The sequence below is a fragment of the Capra hircus genome, chromosome 20 (genome assembly GCF_001704415.2).
Source record: "Capra hircus breed San Clemente chromosome 20, ASM170441v1, whole genome shotgun sequence".
Lineage (NCBI taxonomy): Eukaryota > Metazoa > Chordata > Mammalia > Artiodactyla > Bovidae > Capra > Capra hircus.
The window spans coordinates 66,319,081-66,341,395 of NC_030827.1; the positions used below are offsets into that span (position 1 = coordinate 66,319,081).

The 22,315-nt window shown below is 47.8% G+C and overlaps 1 pseudogene; it reads left to right on the top strand.

The window, feature by feature from the left end:
• LOC102180156 lies at window positions 774–22,315 on the top strand (annotated as a pseudogene).

A 22,315-nucleotide genomic window follows, 5' to 3' on the forward strand; every position in this document is an offset into this window, starting at 1 on the left:
CTCAAAACTGGTAACTAATTCTTTTTTTTTCAAATTATGATGTAAATAAGACTCAAAATGAGCTCGCGGGCAGGAACTGAAACTGGATGGGGGGCAGTCCCTGCCTGCCAGTTTCCAAGTAGAATCCCACGGAAGCGCAGTGTGCTCGCCCTTCTCCTGCTGAGTGACAGCGGTTGGTCTTTCAGAAAGGCTATCGCGGTAAAGCTGTGGCGACGCTCGACTGATCAATCCGACAGCCACACGTAGACCACATCTCATCCAGCCTGATCTTCATCCGATCCATCTTATCAGCCAAGGAGATGCTGGTGACCTTCTCCAAAGCCACCAAGCCCACCCCCATCTTCCGCACAACCTAGTGCTGGGGGTGGGGGGGCGGGGGAGGGTGGGGGTTGGGGGAATGGGGGTGGGGGATGGGAGGTGGGGGTTGGGGGGTGACCCCTCTGGTCCCAGCCAGCTCTCCACGCCTCTTCCACACACGCACACGAGAGAGGACGTCTGTAGAGCGGTTCCTGGCTCCATCCCCCAACAGCCTGCCCAAGGGCAGAGTCCTCTCCCGGGTGCCTAGCAGACTGTGGCATCACCACCAGGATGGGAGGCGGGGGAGCGGGGGACAGGCAATGGTCATGACTGTGTGGCAGAAGAGACAGCCGCCTTCCCCTGCTACCCAGACCCCACGGGCTACACGTGGGTACCTGGCAAGGCTCCAACAAGAAAACAAAAAAACAGTAGTACATTTACATGCGTGCACACACCACACACACAGGCTGACTTCGATGAACACGGAGATCAGAAGCGCACAGCCATCCTGTGTGCCGGGCACGAATAAGAAGCCGCAGGAGAGGAAACAGCCAGCGCAGGTCCACCTGGTGATCCCTCCGCTGAAGTGGGTCAGCCCCACGCAGGCGAGAGCACGGCGTGGCCTCCAGCCTGAAAACAGCAGCGCCTCCATTGGAGCGGCCCCAGGTGGCCTCTCAGCCCTGCCGTTAAGGTCAGTGCTCCAGGCAGCAGGGGCCGAGGCCAGCCAGGCAGGTCTGCTGCGGTCTTGGGCCCAGCCAGACGCCCGCACCACTGGCGCATCTGCAGCTTGGGTCTTTGTTGCTTAGTCACTCAGTCCCTGTCCGACTCTGCGACCCCGTGGCTTCCCTGTCCTTCACCACCTTCCAGAGTTTGTTCAGACTCATGTCCATCGAGTCAGTGATGCCATCCAACCATCTCATCCTCTGTCAGCTTGGGTCTCCTTTTTCCTTTTTCCACGGGACAAAATTAAGCCTTAAAAAAATCAAGTCCCTTGTGCTGGAGCCTGTGTAAACGCCTCAGGCTTTGAAAGGGTGATGAACTTAGTCCTTCCCAGTTCCAGTGGAGCAGAGAGCAGACACACACACTCATGCACACACACTCATACATGTGCACACCACTCATACATATATAGACCCATGCATGAACACACATTCTGACTCACCTCTACATGTGCAACTGACATGCTTACACATATACATGCGAGTGTTCACCTACATGCACCCTAGAGAAACAGCCAGACAATATACAAGAGGTTGAGAAGATCTCCAAGAGCAGGAACCAGGCTGTAGATGAATCAAAGTGTCAAATGGATTAACTGCATTCTAGCATCACTGTGCTCAAGAGCAGAGTTTCCCACAAAGCTGAGATCCTGTGCATATTCTTGGCTGGCCTTGTCCATCAAGAATGTCTCTGGCATATTCTTGTACCCAAGTCCCGAGAAACTGCTCTCCATAGACTTCATTAGAGCCGCTCCATATTCCAAACAGAATACAGAAGGAGACGTGCCCTGCATCAATATCACGCCCTGACTCAGCCCCAGGGCTTCTAATTCCGAGCCTCTCCATCCAAAATTGCAAATTCCCTCTTGGGAGAATCTCACTGACACTGCTGTCTGGCCCTAATAAATCAGCAGTGGCTGTGGGCCAGGATCACACATCACAGACCCAGGGTGGATATTGTGGCTGGAAGGTGGCATGTGGGATAATGGACACAGAGCTTGCCCTACTCTATGTTAAAGTAGCCTGAATCAAATTCCGATTTCCTCCTGGGCTGTGGATCACAAGCTACACTCAGGAGCTACACTCAGGTCCCTGCTACCCAGGCTCTTACAACATGGCAGCTGTTTTCCTCAAAGCAAGAGAAAGAAGAGCCAGAGAGAGCAAGATGGAAGTCATCCTCCTGGGAAGCCAGTCTTCCTGCGTGTGGTCATCCAGGGGGAAAGAGGACTGAGTTGTGAGCAGCTACATGGCTAGCCCTCAGCCTGAAGAGGCAGAAACAGTCCATTCACTCTGCAAAATTACTAAGTGGAATGTGAATCTAGTGATAAGTACTGCTATTATGAAGAATGTGTGTGGTACAGACAAGGATATATTTATTATTCATCAACACTAAGTTATATTATTGAATTGAAACACCATTAATAAGATGAGGGAGCCATTTCCCAGCCTCTAAGATTCCTTACCATGTGTCTCAAATGTTATTCATATATATCCTGAATTTAACATATGGAGAATAAAAGTTGACCTTAACTCTTATCAAACAGAAAAAGTGCAGACACGCTTTTCTACAATTCAAAACCAGAGAGAAATCAGCAGTTGATATGGAAATGATGCTTGGTTCTGCAAAGGTGAAAGACTGTACAATAAGTGTTCTTAAAAAGTATGCTTTCCCAAACTGATGCTTTATTTGTCTATAAAGCTGAATCCATCAATACTCAACATTGGCTGTTTTAAGTCAAGTATAATCCACTATAGTTTAATCAAATTATTATGGAAGAAAAAGATTAGAATGTTCAGTTCAGTTCAGTTCAGTTCAGTTGCTCAGTTGTGTCCGACTCTTTGCAACCCCATGAATTGCAACACACCAGGCCTCCCTGTCCATCACCAACTCCCGGAGTTCACTCAGATTCACGTCCATCGAGTCAGTGATGCCATCCAGCCAGCTCATCCTCTTTCATCCCCTTCTTCTGCCCCCAATCCCTCCCAGCATCAGAGTTTTCTCCAATGAGTCAACTCTTCGCATCAGGTGGCCAAAGTACTGGAGTTTCAGCTTCAGCATCATTCCCTCCAAAGAAATCCCAGGGTTGATTTCCTTCAGAATGGACTGGTTGGATCTCCTTGCAGTCCAAGGGACTCTCAAGAGTCTTCTCCAACACCACAGTTCAAAAGCATCAATTCTTCAGCGCTCAGCCTTCTTCACAGTCCAACTCTCACATGCATACGTGACCACAGGAAAAACCATAGCCTTGACTAGATGGACCTTAGTTGGCAAAGTAATGTCCCTGCTTTTGAATATGCTCTCTAGGTTGGTCATAACTTTTCTTCCAAGGAGTAAGCGTCTTTTAATTTCATGGCTGCAGTCACCATCTGCGGTGATTTTGGAGCCCAAAAAAATAAAGTCTGACACTGTTTCCACTGTTTCCCCATCTATTTCCCATGAAGTGATGGGACCGGATGCCATGATCTTCGTTTTCTGAATGTTGAGCTTTAAGCCAACTGTTTCACTCTTCTCTTTCACTTTCATCAAGAGGCTTTTTAGCTCCTCTTTACTTTCTGCCACAAAGGTGGTGTCATCTGCATATCTGAGGTTATTGATATGAATGGATTAAAGCTATTTCAACCTAATTATTCAAGAACTAATCAAACTTTTCTACATTATTTTCTCTATCATTCAGCCTGTCTTCAGCCTACTTCAATTATTTGCCAAAATCACTGTCAAGAGTGAAGCTAGGAATCAGAATTCAATTCAGGCTACTTTAACATAGAGTAGCCCTGTTTATGGTGCTTCAGATGAAATGGTAAAGATAGTGATTTAAACTGTGTTTATAAACTTATAAATTACAAATCTTTATTACTCCTAAACCCTGGCTTACACAATGTTTTTCTAGTTTCACTGGAAAAGGAAAATTTTTTTATGAAAAGCAAATGACCTCATATCTTGCTGAATCCCATATAAAAATAAGAGGTCTTCAACCCAGGAGACATAAAAAACAGATTAACACACTACTAAAAGCAAAAAATAATAATTCCAAGCAGTAAAAAAAAAAAAAAAACACCAAAGTTATAAAACAAATGGAGAGCTAAAGAAATATTTGCAACTAACTTCATACATAAGAGTTTATTTTCTTAACACATAATAAGTTCCAATAAATCTTTAAGAAAGAGGCCAACAGTGCAACAGGAATAAATGAGCACAGTATGTAGTAAGAGAGTTTATGGAATGAGAAATGTAAATGGCTCTAAAGCATGAAAAATTCTCCAACCTGTACTTTCCAAAATGTGGAGTCATCCCGAATCTTTCTCTCCCATGCCCCCATATCTAATATGTTAATGCTTCCTATTAGGGCATCCCTGGTGGTTCAGACAATAAAGAATCTGTCAGAAGGGGAGACAGAGAATGAGATGGCATCATCGACTCAATGGACATGAGCTTGTGCAAACTCTGACCTCAAGTAGGGTTAGGGTTAGCTATCCAAGCAAACTGTTGAAAGACAGGGAAGCCCGGTGTGCTACAATCCACGGGGTCATAAAGTGCTGGACATGACTTACCAACTGAACAACAACAATGCATCCTATTGGCTCTGTCTTCTGAGAAGATCCAGAATCTTACCCACTCCTCACCACCATCACCTTTGTTTGGAGTCTTGTGATTCCTCACTGGGCTCTCTGCTTTCATCCTTGTTCTCTATGCCATTCTGCCCAGGGCAGGCAGAGTAACCCCTTTGAAATGTAACCCTACATCGGTTTCCCATCTCAGATCAAAGCCTGCAGTCCAGTGGCCCCAGAGCCCAGGCCTCTGGTCCTCTGCAACCTCTCTACCCTCCTTTCCTACCGCACTGGCCCCCTCTCTGCCCACTCCAGCAACACTGGCCTCCTTCTTCTCCAAGCTTGATGTAGAAGAGCTCCCCAATGATGGCAGCGTCAGTGTTGCCTGTGATGATTAATTTTGTCTGTCAACTTGGCCAAGCCATGGTACACAGAAGTGAAGTGAATTCACTCAGTCGTGTCCATAGCCCACCAGGCTCCTCCGTCCATGGGATTCTCCAGGCAAGAGTACTGGAGTGGGTTGCCATTTCCTTCTCCAGGGCATCTTCCCAACCCAGGAATTGAACCCAGGTCTCTCGCATTGTAGGCAGATGCTTTTACTGTCTGAGCCACCAGGGAATGCCCATGGTGAGGGTGCGGGGGCTCACCCAATCAGTTGAATACCTTAAAATAAAAATGGTACACAGATATTTGCTCAAACACCAGATTAGATCTTGTTGTGAATGTATTTTTTAGATGACATTAACCTTCAAGTCAGTGGACTTAATGTAAAGCAGATTACCTTCCATAGTGGGGAGTAAAAGTGAAAGTTGCTCAGTTGTGTCCAAGTTTTTGTGACCCCATGGGTTGTAGCCCACCAGGCTCCTCTGTCCATATGATTTCCCAGGCAAGAACACTGGAGTGGGTTACCATTTTCTTCTCTGGGAGATCTTTCCAACCCAGAGGTTGAATCCACATCTACATTGCAGGCAGATTCTTAATCATCTGAGTGGGGTGGGTCGGGGGGTGGGCTGGGGGGCTCATCTAATCAGTTGAATACCTTAAAATAAAGATTGGGATCCCCAGAGGAAGACAGAATTGATGCTTTCAGACTTGAGCTGGAACACCAACTCTTTCCTGGGTCTTCAGGCTACAAGCCTACCTTGCAAGATTTTGGACTTAGCCCCCACAATTGTATGAGCCAATCCTTTAAAAAAAAAAACATATTTCTTTCCCCTCCTCTTACTCTATATATCTATAAAGGCATGTATAGAGAGATAGATAAAAGATATAGGTAGGTAGATAGATCCAGATAAATAGATAGACAGACAGATAGGGAGATAGATGATGATAGACAGATAGATCCTATTGCTTCTGTTTCTCTCAAGAATCATTACTAACTCATTGCCCAGTAATGTGACTTCATGTCTACCCTGAAGAGGTTGCGTTCATGCCCCTCCCCTGGGAATGTGTCTGTTTTGATCAACAGACTGTGAATTCTGAGTTTAGGTCATAAAAAGCCCTTCAGCTTCCACTTTGTGCTCTTGGAACATTCGTTCTCAGAATGCCCTCTTTCAGAAACTGCTCACGAAGCCAGAAGAAGCCCTGCTCTCCAGGAGGAATGAAATGGAGACTTTGTGTGACAGTCCCAGCTGACCGCGACCTTCAAACCATCCCAGCCCAGGGCCAACATGTGAACAAAGAGGCCTCCATGTGATCTCATCTTCTGACCTCAGATTAGACCTAGCTCTCCTCCCAGGTGAGGCCCAAGCTCCAAGGAGCAAGGGGGGGCACCCCCACTGTGGCCGTTCAAGTTCCCGACCCACAGAATCCCTAGCATAACCGAGTGGTTATGCAGCAATTGATTAGCAGCGTGGGTGTCAAGCATGGCTCCAAACTTTTACGCCTGCGTGCCATCTCCCTGGAACCCTCTCCTGGAAGCCCACATGGCTCTCTTCCTCAAGCCCATCAGGGCTTTGCACTATGCCCACCACTATCACCATTTAACACCACAACCCTGCACCCCGCACTGTTTAGCTCCTTCCTTGGTTTCTTTGACTTTGTAGAACTTATGACCACCTGACATTTTCCTCTGTCTGTCTGCTCTGACTGAAATGTCCACTCCCTGAGAATCAGGTGGCATTTGGGGTTCATTCTGTTCCAGACTGCGTAACTGGTGAATAGCAAGGTATCTGCACACAGTAAGCACTCAGTTAATATTAGCAGAATGAACAAACAAATGAACAAACCTCACTTCAAGAGGCCCACACATGGGAGGGAGGTTCAAGAGAGAGGGGATATATGTACACCTGTGGCTGATTCATGTTGAGGTTTGACAGAAAACAACATAATTCTGTAAAGCGATTATCCTTCAATTAAAAAATTAATAAATTTTTAAAAATAAGATACAAGCATATAATATACAGCACAAGGAGTATAACCAACATTTTATAATAACTTTAAATGGAATTTAATCTATAAAAAATTACATCACTATGTTGTACACCTGAAGTCATATAATACCATAAATCAACTAATTTTAATTTTAAAAAATAAAGAAAATTTAATACAAAAAAAAAAGAGGGCTACAAATTAAAACTTGACAGACATACAGTTTTGTACATGCTTGATTCACAAAACCCTAACCGTTTGGTAGTACACTCTGCTGGTGAGCTCATGGGGAAGCAGGCACTGTTGTACTTTGTTGGTGAAGAACAAACTGGTGTAATCTTTTCCAAGGATGATTTGGCAAGACTTGAGGTACACATCAACTTTGACTCAGCAGCCTGTTTTTAGAATATATCCTACAAAAATACTCACACTCATGTGAGATGGTATATCCACATGGATTCTTATGGCAATGCTTGTTTGTATGAACAGATGGTTCAAAAACCAAATGTTCTTCAGTGTGCAGCTATTAAATAAATGTTGGTACATTCCTGCTAACAGACTTAGGTAGATACAAAAGAGACTGTGGCAGCTCCATACTTACACAGAACTTAGGCAGAAGAAGCTCCTAGATATATTATGAGATATATATTAAAGCAACTCCAGAACAGCATTTGTAGTAAATAGCCAATTCAGTTATAATAGGCTGAATATTTCCCAAAGGATAGAAAAGAATTGGAAAACAGACATGTCATACGGCTTGCATTTACTGTCAGCTGAAAACAATGAATGTATTTTTAAAACAAAGATAAAAAGCTGGAGAATCAGAAAGCTTGAGAATACACACACACACACACACACACACACACATATGTATATGTATATATGCACATAAAAGAGAGAGAGAGAGATCTGAAACAGTTTTCTGTACACCTAAAACTAGCACAAAATTGCAAATGGTTGAACTCCAGTATTTTTAAAAAGCTTGAAATATTTCCTCTCCTATCTTTTCTGCAAAGAGCATCTCTTGCTTCCCCTCTGCTTGTCTCAGGGGCAGACGGGTGACACGTCTTGTGGACAAATGAGAGGAAGGGAGAACTTTGGCCATTGCTTCAGAGAAAAGAATCTGACGTACTGTTCAAAAATGCTCACAGCCATCCCAACCAGCGCCAAGGACTTAGTCAAACAGGAAATAAGCCATAAATGCTCCAGTAAAACTTGTAGCAACAGATGTAGCTGATAAGAATGAAGGAAATTTTCTCAATATAAAGAAATTACAGGATAAACTGTTATTTATCTTTGCACATCATGGTGATTTGTGGGTCATCACACTTTCAGATGGGTACTTTAAATACATATAAATGGTCAGGAAGAAGGCTGAACCAGAATATATATTCATGGATATTCTCTTTGGGGCTTTTCTTTATCAACACTGTTATGCTGAATAAAGAAGATTCACTTCAAGAACATTACATGCAAGACTTTTTTAACAAAGTGGCATGACTGTATCAAAGAGCAAAGATTGTTACTGTTCAGTCCCTCAGTCCTGCCTGATTCTTTGCAACCCAGGCCTCTCTGTCCATCACCATCTCCCAGAGCTTGCTCAAACTCATGTCCATTGACTCCATGATGCCAACCAACCATCTCATCTTCTATTGTCCCCTTCTGCTCCTGCCTTCAATCTTTCCCAGCATCAGGGTCTTTTCTAATGAAAAGCTCTTCACATCAGGTGGCCAAAGGATTGGAGCTTCAGCTTCAGCTTCAGCATCAGTCCTTCCAATGAATATTCAGGATTGTCCTTTAGGATTGACTGGTCAGATCTCCTTGCAGTCCAAGGGACTCTCAAGAGTCTTCTCCAGCACCACAGTTCAAAAGCATCAATTCTTCAGTGCTCAGCCTTCTTTATGGTCCAACTCTCACATCCATACCTGACTACTGGAAAAACCATAGCTTTTACTAGACATACCTTTGTCAGCAAAGTAATGTCTCTGCTTTTTAATAAGCTGTCTAAGTTGGTCATATCTTTTCTTCCAAGGAGCAAAAGATATATTAGCTTTAAAAAAGACACATGATATGTTACTTAGTAACAAACTATTATATGTCTTTCTCTTCCTCAGAAACCTTTCCAGGGTTAAGACAGTTAATGAGGATCATTCATGCGACTGGCTTTAATCAACATCTAAACTGCATTTTTAGTCAAAATGAAAATAAAAAAATCTTTGCTGAAAAATTTGCAAAAGTATCATCTTCAGAGATGGAGTCCCATTCCATTCGGCATTCTCTGAGCATACATCACCTAACAGACGCTGTACCGTGGACACCCCCTGTCTTTAAGCAGGTCTTAGAAGCAAATTCCTGGGCAGGTAATCCCAGAGCAAGCTCTATGTATGCAGGACAAAGAAGGAAAAGAACCCAGGAGGCAAGGCTTTGTGAAAGTGGCAGTATCTGACCTGTGCCTTGAGGGATGAATGATGAGAAAATAAATACTCTTCCAGCAAGGGGGCAAGTCTGACGAGGCAGCACGGCTGACATGCCCAACTTCTAACCCCCAAGAATAGAGAATCGAAAATAATATTCTGACTGTGGAGGGTTTTAGGACACAGCAAGGCCAGGCTGAAAGATTCCTGGACTGGGGGAGTTGCAGGCCCAGGCCTAGGTGATGAGAGAGAGGGAAAGGGGAGAGAGGCCAGCAGAGGGTAAAGCCCACCAGGACGGGGCAGGATGGGGCCAGGCCTGCCGCTCTGCAAAGGAGCAGCCACCTGGGGCCTCCGTGGACGGGCTGGGCAGAGTGATGGCCAGAAGGAGAGGAGGTTTCCCTGGGCCCCTCCCCTCCCCTGTCTGTCTTGGTTAGGCGCATCCCTGGGAACACGGGCCCCTGTGTTCCACGATGTGCCCCTGGTCCCCTCCAGCCAGCTGTGGTGACACCAGGATGTTTCCAGGGTGCAGGGTCACTCCAGAGTTAGGACGTGAGGAGTGGAGCTGAGGCAAGGGTAGGGCCCACAAAAGAGCTGAAATCTGTGGTGGCAGCCATGGGGTTAGAGGCAGCCTGGGCACTCCAGGAGCACAGACCTGGGCAGGACATAGGGCGCCAGCAGGGTGAAGTGGTGCAGAGACCAATACAGGGCAACATGATGCTTGTGCGTCCCGCTCGCCTGTACAATTTTTATATCTTTGAGGCTCCACGGGTAACTTGATAATTAACTTGTCTGACCAATAGACTTCTAACATAAACAAATTTAATCACTGGATTTAAAAAAGCCAGAATTGTCTCAAATCTAGTGGTGGTGGACTCGTGCAGCGATTTTTATTTGTTTAGCAAGCATCATAGAGCTTTAGGAGCTCCCCAGGTGGCACTAGTGGCCAGGAACCCACCTGCCAGTGCAGGAATCTTCAGAGACGTGGGTTCAGTCCCTGGGTCAGGAAGATCCCCTGGAGGAAGGCATGGCAACCCACTCCAGCATTCTTACCTGGAGAATCCCATGGACAGAGAAGCGTGGTGGGCTACAACCCATGGGGTCACAAAGAGTCGGACACGACTGAAGTGACTTAGCACACACAAAGCATTAACTATGGGCCTGACTCTCCCCTATGGGCACTACAAATGTTAACCCCTTTAATCCACATAACAAAGTTTTGGGGTAGAAATTATTGTTGTTCCCATTTCACAGAGGAGAAAACTGAGGCACAGAGAGGTTGAGTGCCAGGCCTGCAGGGCTCCATGCATCCTGACTGTAAGGCTCATTGTCTCATTCTTCAGTTACTGTGAGCTCTCTGCTTCTGGGGTGTTTTTATCTTATGAGCTTTCCACGGGAGTGAGATTAAAACACACACTGCATGGTGAGTCTCTCGCCCCACCTGAGACAAAGGCCATCTGCTTCAATGTCTCTCCTTTTTCTTTCACCAGGTGCTCAACCAGGAGCAGAGAGCTTGTTTACCCTCAGACCTTTAAGAGCTCAGGATTAATTAGCCAAACAGCAAGCTTCCTGTCATCATCTGTAAATTCAGCTTCCCAGCCCGTCTTCAGGCTGAACCTGAACAAACATCATAAACATGCCTTGAAGGGATCCAGAGCGGTCCTGTGTCAGGGGTATCACAGGAGAGACAGCGGACCCCCTGGTCACTATCGGCTCTGCCACTTACCAACCTGCACCCTGGGCAAGGCATGTGGCCTGCCCTTGGCTAAGCTCCTCGGTTCCCTCATCTGCAAAAGGGAGCCGAAGCACAGCTGCCTCTTCGGATCCCTGAGCACCAAGCAGGTGAGAGCATACAAAACTCTCAGAGCACTGTTTAGTATGTAGCTGGCCCTTAGAGAAGAATTTGATGCCGTCACAGCATCATTATAGGAGCCCCGCTCTAGGTCAGTAGGTCTGGACAGGCCCTGGCAGTCAGCTGTGTGCTGTCATCCCAGTCCCGACACCTGAGGTCACCTGTGACTCCTCCTCCTGCCCACCTCACCTTTCCTCTTTGTACCAACGCGATGGATCGAGTCCCACAGCCGCAGCTCACCCCCAGCAAGAACCTGGGTTCTGCTATTCCAGATCTCAACGGCCAGTGCAGGCTGGAGGACAGGCAGAGGAGGAAGTCCAAAGAGGGGAGGGTACCTGTCTCTCCACCGACATATTCAGGGACCACTATCTCTGTGACCAGGATGCCAACTGGAGGCTCCCCGTTTCTTTCTTGGGGTCCCAATGCCCAGTAAAGTGATGGATTCATCTTTCCTAAGTGGTTCTGTCTCTACAGGTGACCACCCCTCCTGAGGTTCTCTGAGTCTTGACCAGGTAGGGGAGGGGGTCTTATCAGCTTCTTAACACAAACGGAACACAAGCCCCAAAAGACCAAACGCTGGGGCTGGCACAGCCTGGCACCCTCTCCTGCTGCTGCTGCTGTCCTGCTCGCAGTCGCTGCTCAGCTCGGATGCCTTATCCTATCATCAGCAGCAATTTCTACCAGGTGGCATATCAACAGACTAATAAAAACACATCACATAAGTGGAAAGAGCTGGCACCCCCTTCAGGGGATTCAGTCTGACATCATGTGATTGGGCCATGCCCAGACTCGGCTCAGAAAAGAAGGGAAGCACAAATTAAATAGTTGCCGTTAAAAATGGAATTGATGAGAAAAGATGAAGGGTTTAATGGCTTATTTTCCTCTGGGCTAAGCAAAACATCCCAGATTTTAAGGCATTTGAGGATCTTCTGGAAATTGCTTTTTTCCCCAAACATTAGCAAGAGTAAGGGGCATTCATTTCCTTGTTGTTGCAAGGAAACTTCGGGCAAAAGACTTGGGAGCATAGACAAAAAAGATGGAGAGAGGGGCTTTGGGAGGGTCTGCAAGACTTAGAAAAAGGGGCGGTCCCCTGGGCTGAGGTGAGGAACAGAAAAGAGGACATCTCTGGGCTCTTACTCACTGAGACCTCGAAGAACATTAGTGTGAAGGAATAAAGTGAAGAAAGTGCTCTTCTTGAAAGTTGCCTGAACCTTTTCCTGTCATTTTAAAGAAGCTGCAAAATTTATCTTTGGAAAAAATACTGGGCCATTCATGGGGTGCAGGGTGGAGGTGGGGAGGTTACTGTGTGTGTTTGTGGGTCAGGAAAACTTCTGCTTTTGTAATTGCTATGGGCTGAGTGAGTGTGTCCCCTGCATTCAAGTGGTGAAGCCTAATCCCCAGTATGACCATAATTGGAGGTGGGACCTTTGGGAAGTGATTGGATCATGAGGGTGGGGCCCCCATGAATGGGATTAGTGCCCTTATAAGAACAGATGCAACAGAGGTGAGCTCTCTCTCTCTCAACCTCTGCCACTTGAAGGCACAAGAGAAGAAGGCCATCTGCAGCTGGGGATGAGGCGCTCCACCCAAGAGGACGTGGGGGGCAGCACTGCAGAAGAAAAGGCTCCTCTCCTTTGGGGCAACTCTGAATTCCAGGCAAGCCTGCACTAGGAAAAGCCCATCAGGCCCCTCCTGCAGGGTCCCAGAGTCTAAATTAACATGGAGACAAACCAGACAGAGCCCCTCTGCTACTCACTTTCTCTTTTTTTATTATAAACTTTTTATTTTCTGTCAGGGTGTAGTTGATAAACAATATTGTGATAGTTTTAGGTGAACAGTGAAGGGACTCAAGCCATAGATACACATGTATCCATTCTCTTCCAAACTCTACTCCCACCCAGGCTGCCCCATAACATTGAACAGAGTTTCCTGTGCTGCATAGTAGGTCCTTGTTGGCTATCCATTTTAAATAGAGCTGGTGTACGTCTTCATCCCAAATTGTTTCACTATCCATTCCGCTGGTGACTATAAGCTCGTTCTCTGTCTGTCTCTCTCTCTGTTTTGTAAGAAAGTTCATTCATATCCTTTATTTTCGATTCCACATATAGGGGATGTCATACCATATTTCTGCTTCTCTGTCTGGCATGCTTCACTCAGTATGACACTCTAGATCCATCCATGCTGCTGCAAATGGCACTATTTCATGCTTTTCAATGGCTGAGTAATATTTCATTGTGTTATTTTCTTGACTTTAAAATATACTTAACGTCCAAACCAGGCCCCAGCTGCTAAGAATATGCAAGTATGAGAAAAGTATGCCCCTAAAATCCTCCATGTGCCAAAGGAGTCCCTCAGTATACAACAGATGGTCCCACCTCACTGGCTCTGCTGTGCCCGCTGACATCCTGGGTCACAGACGTCAGCACAGCTTCTAGGGGACCTCTGCCTCCTCCTCAGTGTGTCTTCACCAGAGGCAGGGAGAGAGAATAAGGAGGAGACAAGGAGAGTGTCAGAGTCTGGGAGCTCACATTTAACACTTTGCAGGGTCACCTGAAGACAGGACCATCAAGGATGATCCAAAAAACATTCATTTAACCCATGTACAGCCTGCAGAGAGAACTATTTTGGGCCCCAAATGGACATTTTGACACTCAATGGAAATGAAGACAAGTCTCTTTCTGAAGTGAACTGATTTATTCCAAGATATATAACTATAGGTCTCATGGACTATTTTTAACAAGCTATGAGATTTTTAAGCAAATATTAAGAGATATGTTTCACAGCTCTTGATTTTAATTTCTAAAGTACATGCGATTATAAAAACAGAAATATCCTTGTATTCTTGTTCCGCACCAGGAAATTCCAAATAAGTGGGCTTTTTTATTAAAATATAAAAACACTAAATCTTGGGCTCCAGTCCCTAAAATTCTGAATCAGTGTTCTAGGTAGAACCCAAGAATTTGCATTTCTAATACATTCACAGCAGGTAGTGACCACACTTTAAGAACCACTAATTTAAGCTTTTTTGCCTGGCTTAAAGCTGGGCATGGGAGTTTTCATGTGGCTCACAATTTGGGGAACTGCTGAAAAATCACTTGGTTATGATCCTTGATTCTGCATTTTCAATAATTGATTTGAGGTAAGAGAATAACTCGTTACCTCCGAACTTACATATTTTTTAATCTAAAATAGCTCAAGGTAGTTTAGCCATGCGCATGTGTCAGTCACTAAAAAGAAAAAAAAGATCAGTTTCCTGGTCTTCAAAGAGACGGGAATAACAGACCACCTTGCCTGACTCCTGAATCTGTATGCAGGCCAAGAAGCAACAGTTAGAAATGGACATGGAACAATAGACTGGTTCCAAATCTGGAAAGGAATACGTCAAGGCTGTATATTGTCACCTGTTTATTTAACTTATATGCACAGTGCATCATGAGAAATGCCAGGCTGGATGAAGCACAAGCTGGAATCAAGATTGCCAGGAGAAATATCAATAACCTCAGATACGCAGATGATACACCCTTACGGCAGAAAGTGAAGAAGAACTAAAGAGCCTCTTGATGAAAGTGAAAGAGGAGAGTGAAAAAGTTTTCTTAAAACTCAACATTCAGAAAATTAAGATCATGGCATCTGGTCCCATCATTTCATGGCAAATATATGGGGAAACAATGGAAACAGTGACAGACTTTATTTTGGGGGGCTCCAAAGTCACTGCAGCTGGTGACTGAAGCCTTGAAATTAAAAGAAACTTGCTCCTTGGAAGAAAAGTTATGACCAACCTAGACAGCATATTAAAAAGCTGAGACATTACTTTGCTGACAAAGGTCCGTCTAGTCAAAGCTATGGTTTTTCCAGTAGTCATGTATGGATGTGAGAGCTGGACCATAAAGCTGAGCACCTAAGAATTGATGTTTTTGAACTGTGGTGCTGGAGAAGACTCTTGAGAGTCCCTTGGACTGTAAGAAGATTAAGCCGGTCCATCCTGAAGGAAATCAGTCCTGAATATTCATTGGAAGGACTGATGCTGAAGCTGAAATTCCAATACTTTGGCCACCTGATGCAAAGAACTGACTTACTGGAAAAGACCCTGATGCTGGGAAAGATTGAAGGCAGGAGGAGAAGGGGAAGACAGAGGATGAGATGGTTGGATGGCATCACTGACTCGATGAACATGAGTTTGAGCAAGCTCCAGGAGTTGGTGATGGACAGGGAGGCCTGGCATGCTGCAGTCTGTGGGGTCACAAAGAGTCGGACACAACTGAGCAACTGAACTGAACTGAAGTGTGCCAACAATATATCTGTTAATATTCTTTCTCGTGGGCTGAAAGCTAGTGAGTGGTATTACTACACACCAGAGCTCTGCTGTTTATGCAGTCCCTATGTTTTAATATCACATAAAATTATTATTAGCATTAGGGCTGAGTACATTTGTAAAAGGAGGAAAGGAATAAGTCTTATTTCTTGGTATGTAGGGGAAAAAAAGGTAACCTCGCCTCACATTTTCATCATCAGGAAAAATTCAAGTATTTTTTACTCATCATTTGAGTTTCCTGAAACTGCCATTTCCATTAAAGCACTAACGGAAAAAAGAGAAGAAGTTTGGTGTGTTATGACCTCTGTGGCTTGGTACTTTCCTACCCAGAATGAATCTTCTCTGCAGGCTTTTTCTGTTCCCAGTGGTAAGAGTTCACTAGGGCTGCTGTAACAAAGTATCACAAGCAGCGTTTGATAACAGAACTGTATTTGCTCCAGAAGTCAGTGTGCGCTCAGCTGCTAAGTCGTGTCTGACTCTTTGCCACCCTATGGACTGCAGCCTGCCAGACTCCTCTGTCCATGGGATTTCCCAGGCAAGAATAGTGGAGCGGGTTGCCATTGCCTCCTCCAGGGGATCTTCCCAACCCCGGGATCGAACCCATACCTCCTGCATCTCCTGCAGACAGGTACTTTACTGCTGAGCCACCTGGGAAGCTCAGAGACCAGAAGTCTGAGACCCAGGTGTCAGCAGGCTGGACCCTTCTGAGATGTGAGGGAGTTTCTGATCCATGCCCCTCACCTACCACCCGACAGCGTGTTGTGTCTTCATCCGCTCAGGCTGCCATATTAAAACAACCACAGACAGACACCTTAAACTACACACATGTATTTTCCCACAGATCTGGAGGCTAGAAGCCCACGATCAAGGTGTGGGCACCTTTAGCTTCTAAAGGGAGCTCTCTTCTGGCTTCCAGACCACTGCCTTCTCTCTGTGTCTTCAGGGGGCACAGAGCGAGAACTGCAGTGTGTCTCCGTATTCTCCCCAGGACAGCAGTCTTACCAGATCAGAGAGACCTCATTTAACCCTTATTACCTCCTTTCAAGGGGCTTCCCCGGTAGCTCAGCTGGTAAAGAATCCACCTGCAATTAGGAGACCTGAGTTCAATCCCTGGGTTTGGAAGATCCCCTGGAGAAGGGAAAGGCTACCCACTCCAGCATTCTGGCCTGCAGAATTGCATGGACCGTATAGTCCATGGGGTTGCAAAGAGTCCGACACGACTGAGTGACTTTCGCTTTCATCTCCTGTAGGCCCCTGTCTCCAAATACAGTAAGTCCCCTACATGCAGAGCTTCCCTGGTGGTTCAGATGGTAAAGAATTTGCCTGCAATGCAGAAGCCCTGGGTTCACTTGGAGAAGGAAATGGCAACCCACTCTAGTATTCTGGCCTGGAGAATTCCATGGACAGAGGAGTCTGGCGGGCTATGGTCCATGGAGTCACAAAGAGCTGGACATGACTGAGTGACCGACACTTTCACTTTCCCTACATACAAACAGGTTCAATTCTGCGAGCACATCAGAAGTCAGACAAGATTAGCCTAGGTACCCAGCTGACACAATCAGCTACATAGTACCGTCCTGAGATAGGTTTATAATATTTTTCACCCAAATAATCCATAAACAGCAAACATAAAAATAAAGAAAGCATCTTTAATCTTACAGTACAGTACGTTGAGAAGTACAGTAGTACCGTATAACAGCTGGCACACAGGGGCTGGCATCAGGTGAACAGGCAAGAAGAGTGAGGGACTGGGGAGGGAGAGCAGGTGGGAGACGGTAGAGCTGAAGGGTCATCAGCAATGGGAGACACAGGGCCGGCTGCAGCATCACGCACGCCTGACGTTGATGGACCGTACATCTGCATCTTTGAAAGTTCACAACTTGAAGGTTTGGGTGCAGGGGCTTACTGTGGAGTCACACTGAGGGGGTAGGACCTCATACACGGATATGAAGGAGACACAATTCAATCGAAACAGCCTTCTTTGCCTTGTGTGAGCACACCCCACCTGCCTGCAGCTCACATTCATTCTCCTCCGTGTCTGTGTCCGCTTTCTCTCCTTTTATAAGGACTCCAGCCACGCGGGGTGAAAACCCGGCCTAACGACCTCAATGTCATGTGACCACCCACCAAGGCCCTATTTCCAAATGAAATCACATCCTGAGGTCCTGGGGATTAGAGCTGGATTTGAGGGGAAAACAATACAACCCACGACACCGTGAGCTTGAGGCTGGCCCACACGGTGAGTCCCTTTCCCACCCTCAGACCCTTAGCCCTCTGGCTGCCCACCTGCCTAAAATTCCACCTTGCGCCGGTGACTCGTACTCAGAAACCTTGGGCAGCTGTTAGGACATTCAGAATGAATGAGCCGAGACCCTCGGCTGCGGCGTTCGGGGTCCCTCTGGGAGAGGACAGGAGTCCACAAAGATGCCCCTCTTGCCACCCTGGGCGCCTCCACCAGACACTTGCGTGCGGAGCTCAGCCTGGCCCAGAGCTCCATCCCCAGCCTCCTCAGGAGGCTCATTACCAGGGGCATGTGAGTGGTCACTTTGGGAAAACCGAGAGCAGATTGACCTGGGATGGAGGGAGGGCTGGTATTTAGGATCCGGCCCCACCACCTGCCGGCCGTGGGCTGGCATCTCTCAGCCTCAGGGTCCCTCCTGACCCCCATTCTTGCTCTCACCCCCAAGCATGGATGCACGGAAACGCTTAGGACTGTGCTGTGCCTCACGAATGGCGCCCGCCTCCCAAAGCACCCTGCACCTCCCGCCCACCACCACTGGCACCTCGGAGACCCTCTCCCAGCTGCCTGACCCCCTCACCCACCAGCAGGGTCTGCGACCCAGGAGGCCTTTCGGGGTGACCCAGCCAACCAGCCAGTCCCCATCACCACCCCTTAACACCACACTGTTCTGCTTTCCTTCTCAGCATCTGGGATTGCATTATTTACTTTTTTTCTTTTTCTTTTTTTTAAAAATCTGTTAATTTTTAAATGGCGGATAGTTGCTTTACAATATGTTGGTTTCTGCCATACATCCACGTGAATCAGTCGTAGGTATACATATGTCCCCCCGTCTTAAGCCTCCCTCCCAACCCCATCCCATCTGTCTAGGTTGTCACAGAGAACCAGGTTTGAGTTCCCTGCATCATAAAGCAAATTCCCACTGGCTAGCTATTTTACAAGTGGGAAAGTACAGGATCATCTTATTTACTCTTTACATGTTTGTGGTCGGTCTCCCTAGTGAAGCTTCAGAGTTCCCGAGATTTGGCGGCTTATATGTGGCCCCCACCACAGCACGACAGCACCCAGAAAGTTCAGGGCTGAAGAAGCAGAGGAACGAACCAGGGGCACCCTGGCTCCGTGACCCTCTGACCTTGACTCTTCGGGGATGCATCCCCGACTTGACTCCAGGTCCGGTTACCCTGGCTTCCCCCGAAGCCTTGTGACGTTCAGCCTCAGCATGTCCCCGGCTGTGAGCTGAGATCTCTGATCTCAGTTGCTCAGCTCATCAGGCCCTGGAAGGAGCAGGGAAGAGCTGGAAATGAGGCTGCCACGTGGCTTCCGTGTTCCCAGGATCTCGTGTAGAGGCTGCCCCTACTCTAGAGAGGAGTGGACGTCTGTGCTCCCTGCAGGGTGACCATATGGAGGACAGGGCTTAGCTGGAATTCCCTGGCAGTCCAGCGGTTACGACTAGATGCTTTCACTCGCCAGGGCTGAGGTTCAATCCATGGTCGGGGAACTAAGATCCCACATGGCATATGGCTTGGCCACAAAATTAAGGCGGCAGAGCGTGGGCACTGCAGCGGGGGCTCCTGGGACCCCTGTGAGGTCCCTCTGGTCCATGATGAGGTTAGGGTTCCTGACCCTAACCGTGGTCTTCCTCTGCCACGCCCTGCTGCTGCTGCTAAGTCGCTTCAGTCGTTTCTGACTCTGTGCGACCCCATAAACGGTAGCCCACCAGGCTCCCCCATCCCTGGGATTCTCCAGGCAAGAACACTGGAGTGGGGTGCCATTTCCTTCTCCAGTGCATGAAAGTGAAAAGTGAAAGTGAAGTCGCTCAGTCGTGTCGGACTCTTAGCGACCCCATGGACTAAGAAAGGCATTTTTCCAGGTTAGTCACCCTATTCACCACACTGGTCGAGTCTCCACTACCCTTCTCCGCCTGGTGTCCCGCCCAGGCACCCCCAGCCTGCCGACCCCACCACGGGCCTCTTCCCTCCAGGTCTGGCTTAAGACCCACCTTCTACAACAACCTCACACACGCACACACTGCCTCCACCCCTAAGCCCCACAGCGTCCTGGCCGCCTCCCATCCGTGGATTGACGGCCTGCCGGCTGATGGCCCTGTCTCGTCTCCCCCAGGACCGTAAACCCCGGAGACCTCACCAGGCTGCACAACCAACAGGGATGCTAACCACAGAGCGGGCCAGCTTCCTGTCCCATGCCCAGGTTTCTGGATCATTGCATCCGCTTGCCTGGGAGGTAACGATCACTCCCATCCTCTCAGTCCCTCCTGTCCGGAGTAATTCTCACGGGCTGTGAGTCACAGCTCAGGGAGGCTCCAAGCTCCACAGCCTGATGGGTGCAGCTCCACGATGAATATGGCAAAGGCTTGGCCTCAGGACTGATGAGCAGGCAGAGGGGGAGACTTCCCGCTGCACGCGGGAGAGAGGAATCAGCAGTTACCGGCCTACGGATGCAGCCTCTGAGCGTGTGTTCCACCGCCCCTTCTGGCCCCACCGTTCCTTCAGGGGCTCTGTAATTCATGTTGTGCCGCAGCTCGCAAAACTTCCCTCGACCTTCACGTACATCAGAGAACCATAAAACTCCCTTCAGAGAAGAAAAGGGAAAAGCGATTGAGTCGCTTTTGCAGGAAGGGCTGAAAACCGGAAAGCTCCTGAGTTAAATGTAACGCAGGAGCCACGCAGCCCTTCGTCCCCCTTTCACTTGGGAACCAAATTTTTCCAAAAGAAAAAAAAAATGCGGGTTTGATTTAAAGAAGGGCATTTCCTGATTGACTTTGACCAAAAATAGAGACCACTCTACACTCATGCTTGTTTGACTTCAAGACATTGCAACTAAAGGCAGCCATGATACACCTGGGTGGAAGATTCATGCAACGCGGGAGACCTGGGTTCGATCCCTGGCTTGGGAAGATCCCCTGGAGAAGGAAAAGGCTACCCACTCCAGTGATCTGGCCTGGAGAATTCCTTGGACTATATAGACCATGGAGTCTCAAAGAGTCAGACACGACTGAGTGACTTTCAGTCACTCGCTCAAGCATCTCTTGGGGCTTCCCAGATGGTGCCAGTCATAAAGAATTCTGCCAGTGCAGGAGCTCAAGAGGCCGGGGTTCAATCCCTGGGTCGGGAAGATCCCCTGGAGAAGGGAATAACGACCCACTCCAGTATTCTTGCCTGAAGATTCCCGTGGACAGAGGAGCCTGGAGGGCTATCGACCGCGGGGTCACAAACAGTCGGACACAGGTGAGCACAAGCGTCTCTGTGCAAGTATCTTGGAAGCCACTTAACAGGAGGTGTTTTATTTTTTCTGTATGATCCTAAAACGCCCCTTCCTCTCTCCCAAGTTCTATAAAACATACAATCTTCTGTCTTGTACGCTGTTTCCCTCACCTCACCACTGTTTGCCTCTGCTTCCCTTTGACCGTCCCTCTAGCCAGGACCAGCTGACCCCTCATTCAAAACATGTGAAGCGTCTCAGGCCAGGCAGCAGTCCAGACCCGGCCCTGCCCATGACCCCGCGGCCTGGGACCCGGACTTTCCCCTTTCCTCCCCTTTCCTCCGCTTTCCTCCCCTTTCCTCCGCTTTCCTCCCCTTTCCTCCCCTTTCCTCCCCTTTCCTCCCCTTTCCTCCCCTTTCCTCCCCTTTCCTCCAGTTTCCTGAAGGCGTGCACATCCCATCCCCCCACCTGGGACGTGAACTCCTTGCCTGAGGGCTGTAAAGTGAAAATGGACCAAGAACCAACAGATTCTTCTCCAAATGCTTGTTGTTGTTTCGTTGCTAAGTCGTTTCTGACTCTCTGGGACCCCGTGGAGGGTAACCCACCAGGCTCCCCCATCCATGGGATTTCCCAGGCAAGAGTACTGGAGTGGGTTACCATTCCCTTTTCCAAGGGATCTTCCCAACCCAGGGATCAAACTCATGTCCCCTGCATTGGCAGGCGGATTCTTTACCACTGAGCCACTAAGGACGCCCCTTCTCAAAATGCCCTTATTTCAGAGGAGTTTATTTAGAAGGAAAATGGGTCAAGCTTCAAGAAAGACGTAACAGATTACAGCGATCCACCAATTAAAACAGGAAGTTGAGAGACTGTAAAGCAGACGGCCAGGGAAGGACGGTGGCAGATGGTGTGGCGGTCCTTGGGGTGGCGGTCATCCCCCTGCCGTAAGAACCCTGCACCTTGAGTGTATGGTTCTGGTGGAGCAGTGCTGACCACCAGCAGGGGCTACTGCCTAGAATCCCCCGTTCCCAATCTCATCAATGGCAGAGAAAGTCCAGAGGCAGCTGCTCTTCCAGAGCTCGAGGAAGAAACCAGCTACACATGCGACCTTGTGAATGTCCCCAGCTGTCTCTATGAATCCAGGTGTGTCAAACTGTACCGCACACATCGTGACCTAAACTGTCCGTGGAGACAATGCTGGAAATGCGAGGCCTGAGCCAAAGCCTGGAGATGGAGAGTTTGCGGAAGTCATTTCCTCACCAAAAATGACCTGCTGCAGAGAGTGAGGCTCTAGGGGCTGATGAACATCTGCCAGTGGACACCAGAGTCTGTCCCTTCCTGCAGTTTTAA